We start from the raw sequence: 5,370 nt of genomic DNA, 5'->3' as shown, positions 1-5,370 counted from the left end.
TGAAAGGAGACCCGCTGGGGATGAATTGCAAGCATCCGACAATTATCCAACTGTACCACAAGGCACAAACTCCGCTGAGGAGAAAGAATCAACACCTGGGATTTACAACTACCAAATACGGGGTAGAAGACCACAGACTCAACTGGGGATAGAAATCACCACAGGGAGACACCAACCCTGTTAGGGATAAAACCACAACAACAGGAATCCACTTATAATCAGGACGAACCACAAAGGTTACCTCTGTTAGGGGAAAAGAGATAGGACTTACAACTACCGAATACGGGGTAATAGCCATACTCTGGTGGGGATAACCATGAATTAGGGTTTACATCTACCGAATAAGGGGTAGGAAACCAAAAATCTTGCCGAGGAATAAAAGGTATACAACCACCAATTCCACTGAAAGGGCAAAGAAAAATAGGACTTACAACTACCGGTATAAGGGTAGAGGCCCGAAAAACTCCGCTAGGGAACAACCCACTGGGAAGCACAAGACAATTGACAAATAGCCAATTCGGGAATAATCCGAAAAGACAAACTGAATCAAGATACGTCCTAATGAGGATGTAACTCAAATAGGAAAATCCATCCCAATATATATGTTGGGAGGAAACGGAAGAAACCGTCATCCACGAGGATATATCTCAGTGGGGAACTGCAGAAGGACAGACAACATTTTCTGCTTATGGGGCTGACTCTATATGGAGAGATTTAACACCCGACATCTGCTAGGGGAGATCTATTGGGGATCTGCATCACCATAGCAAGGAACAATCAACAAGAGATATATGGCGAGAAATGCAACATGAATATCTGAATGTTTATGAATATGCATGAATATGCGTGATTTATGTTTGATGAATGCTGACAAAACAGACATATCTAACACAAACAGGTCCAGGAATCAAACGCCCGGTACTATACTTCCAGGGGAGAACCAACTGGAAAGCCAATCTGCGGAGATCTACATGCTATAAAGCATAGATCTGCGGGTACTGGTGGGGAGCAAAGGATTAGAGATATCAGGGTACACCAAATCTCTGAATGCTGGATCAGCAAACAAACCAATCCTGGTACAGAAAGTCACAACGGGCAAAACAGCCACCAAGACGAATCTGTTGGGGAGCAAGAGAGAATCTCGAAGATCCGCAAGGGATCTCAGCATCAACTGAGAAACAAAAGTTCTGCAACTCCAAACAACTCCGGGGAACAACCCACTGAAGGAGAAAAAACATCATCCAAGTAGAATCCAACTGCATAAGCAACTCTACTGGGGAACACTGCTGCTGGAGAAAACTGAGTCTTCAACAACACTTTGCTTGCAACTATGCTGGGGAACAACCCCATCACAAGATCTGGAGAAAGAAGATACAACCAAACCAGGAATATGAACCAAATGTCTTACCTGTTGGAGATCATGCCACCTTTGGGAGAGCACTGAGATATTCTTGAGTATCCTTTCAACCTTGTGAATATTCCCTTTGTTTAAAACAGCAAATTTTGAAATATTTATTTGGTTAAAAACAATGCTTTTTTATCAATTAAAACATGGAAAACATTTGTTGAATTGAAACAAATAAGAGTGCAAGTAATTGGATAAAAGCTCAAATTCATTTGATGGAATGATAGCCTGCAAATGACAAGACTCCATAGATCTGTACAAATTTGAAATCAGTGATATATATTGGAAGAGGGCTACATTGAACATAATGATCCTTTCTCTACCAATTTGAATCTCGATGTATTCGAAGCTTCAGTTTGACGACGAATCGAGAATCCTCTGACGAAATGACAACTGTGGAACAGAAAGTCTTGTCAGGATGCAGTTACTTGCCAAATCCCTAATTTTTTCCTAGATTGCCCCAGGGTGAGGTACTCAATCTAGCGGGATGCAAATATTCTCTTTTTTCAAGTCTCTAATTTTTGCCTGGATTACCCTTGCGGGTTCTCCACCGAGACGCTCATTTTTGCCTAAGCCGCCCTTTCGGGTTTTCAACTTAGCGAGCTATTCTGTTTTTCATTTGCATATACTTTTTTTTTCTAGGCAAAGTATTTCTTGACTGCATCTGAATTCACAGGACGAGTGAAATCCTCCCCATCCATTGTTGTAAGCATCAAAGCTCCGCCTGAAAAGGCTCTCTTAACAACATATGGACCCTCGTAGTTTGGAGTCCACTTGCCCCTGGAATCGGGCGCGAAAGACAAGACTTTCTTGAGCACAAGGTCACCTTCTCGGAACACACGAGGCTTGACCTTCTTATCGAATGCTTTCTTCATTCTCTGCTGATATAACTGACCATGACACATGGCAGTTAACCGCTTCTCTTCAATCAAATTCAATTGGTCATAACGACTCTGAATCCATTCAGCATCAGTCAACTTGGCTTCCATCAAGACTCTCATTGATGGGATCTCCACCTCTACTGGGAGAACAACTTCCATGCCATAAACAAGAGAGAAAGGGGTTGCCCCTGTTGAAGTGCGTACAAACGTACGATATCCATGCAAAGCAAATGGCAGCATCTCATGCCAATCTTTGTACGTGACAGTCATCTTCTGGATAATCTTCTTGATGTTCTTATTAGCAGCCTCAACAGCCCCATTCATCTTAGGTCTGTAGGGAGAGGAATTATGGTGTGCAATCTTGAATTCAGCGCACAATTCATCCATCATCTTATTATTCATATTAGATCCATTATCAGTAATGATCCTCTCTGGCACACCATAACGGCAAATCAGCTGGTTCTTGATAAACTTCACAACCACCTGCCTGGTTACATTCGCGTACGAAGCAGCTTCAACCCATTTGGTGAAGTAATCAATTGCTACGAGAATAAACCTGTGTCCGTTGGACGCTTTCGGCTCAATCATGCCGATCATGTCGATTCCCCACATAGAGAAAGGCCATGGTGATGAAATCACATTCAGAAGTGTCGGAGGAATATGAATCTTATCCGCATAAATTTGACACTTGTGACATTTCTTCACATACTTGCAACAATCAGACTCCATTGTCAGCCAATAGTAGCCTGCTCTCAACATTTTCTTAGCCATGGCATGTCCATTGGAATGAGTACCAAATGAACCCTCATGGACCTCAGTCATCAATAGGTTTGCTTCGTGTCTATCCACGCATCTGAGCAAAACCATGTCGAAATTTCTCTTATACAACACTTCACCACTGAGGTAGAAACTGCCTGACAACCTTCTCAAAGTTTTCCTATCTTTCGCAGATGCCCCAGGCGGGTAGACCTGGTTCTGGAGGAAATTCTTGATATCAAAATACCAAGGCTTGTCATCTTTCACTTCTTCGATTGCAAATATGTGAGTCGGTCTGTCCAAGCGCATCACAGTAATATTGGGGACATCATTCCACCGTCTGACCACAATCATGGAAGCAAGCGTAGCAAGAGCATCTGCCATCCGATTATCCTCTCGAGGAATGTGATAAAATTTAACTTCTGTGAAGAATGTTGAAATTCTTCTTGCATAATCTCTATATGGGATAAGACCAGGTTGATTCGTCTCCCATTCACCCTTGATCTGATTAACAACCAGCGCCGAATCACCATACACATCAAGATACTTGATTCTCAAATCAATGCATTCTTCAAGTCCCATGATACAGGCTTCATACTCCGCCATATTATTCGTGCATTTGAAAGTTAGCCTTGCTGTAAACGGAATGTGTGAACCTTGAGGAGTAATGATCACTGCCCCAATTCCATTTCCATATTGATTAACAGCGCCATCAAACACCATCGTCCATCTAGAACTAGGTTCCGGACCTTCATCAAGTGTAGGCTCATCACAATCTTTCATCTTCAAATACAGAATCTCCTCATCAGGGAAGTCATACTGAACAGACTGATGATCTTCGATCGGCTGGTGCGCTAAATGGTCAGCCAAGATACTACCTTTGATAGCTTTTTGAGCTCGATACTCAATATCATACTCAGACAACAACATCTGCCAACGGGCAATCCTCCCAGTTAAAGCAGGCTTCTCGAAGATATACTTAATTGGATCCATTATGGATATCAACCAAGTTGTATGATTTATCATGTACTGGCGCAAACGCTTAGCAGCCCAAGCTAAAGCAAAACACATCTTCTCAAGCATAGAGTACCGAGACTCACAATCAGTAAACTTCTTACTGAGGTAGTATATAGCAAATTCCTTCTTTCCTGATTCATCTTGTTGACCGAGTACATAACCCATCGAGTCTTCAAGAACTGTCAAATACAGAATCAGAGGTCTTCCTTCCACAGGCGGAGACAAGATCGGAGGTTCAGACAGATATTCTTTGATACTGTCGAAAGCTTTCTGGCAATCCTCGGTCCAATCATGAGACTGATCTTTCCGGAGGAGCTTGAATATCGGCGCACATGTGGCAGTCATGTGGGATATAAATCTGGAAATGTAATTCAAGCGGCCAAGAAAACCTCGGACTTGCTTCTCAGTTTTGGGTGCAGGCATCTCTTGTATTGCTTTGACCTTTGCAGGATCAACCTCAATACCTCTTTCACTTACCACAAAACCCAACAATTTGCCGGAACGGACTCCAAATGTACACTTGTTCGGATTCAGGCGAAGTTTAAACTTCCTCAAACGCTGAAAAAGCTTCAACAAATGCTCAACATGTTCAACTTCCGTTCGGGACTTAGCAATCATATCGTCAACGTAGACCTCTATCTCCTTGTGCATCATGTCATGAAACAAGGTAGTCATAGCTCGTTGATACGTGGCTCCGGCGTTCTTCAAACCGAAGGGCATCACTCGATAATAGAATGTTCCCCAAGGTGTGATGAATGTTGTCTTCTCCATATCCTCGGGTGCCATCTTGATTTGATTATATCCGGAAAATCCGTCCATAAAGGAAAAGACTTTGAATTTAGCTGTATTGTCTACCAACATGTCAATGTGTGGTAGAGGAAAATCATCTTTCGGGCTAGCCTTATTCAAATCTCTATAATCAACGCACATACGGACTTTTCCGTACTTCTTAGGAACAGGCACAATATTGGCCACCCATTGAGGATATGTAGAAGTCACCAGAAACCCCGCATCAATTTGCTTCTGAACTTCCTCTTTGATCTTCACTGCCATATCTGGATGAGTTCTTCTGAGCTTCTGCTTCACAGGCACGCACTCAGGCTTCAAAGGCAGGAAATGTTGCACAATATCTGTATCCAAACCCGACATGTCTTCATAGGACCAAGCAAAGATATCTGAATATTCTCGTAGCAAACTAACCAAATCTTCCTTGACAGACCCTTCAAGAAGTGCCCCAATCTTCACCAGACGAACACAATCCTCAGACCCCAAGTTGACTGTTTCCAAGTCTTCGAGATGCGGTAGAATGAT

The sequence above is a fragment of the Lathyrus oleraceus genome, chromosome 1, assembly GCF_024323335.1.
Source record: "Lathyrus oleraceus cultivar Zhongwan6 chromosome 1, CAAS_Psat_ZW6_1.0, whole genome shotgun sequence".
In the NCBI taxonomy this organism is placed as follows: Eukaryota; Viridiplantae; Streptophyta; class Magnoliopsida; order Fabales; family Fabaceae; genus Lathyrus; species Lathyrus oleraceus.
Note: the sequence above shows the minus strand (reverse complement) of the source record.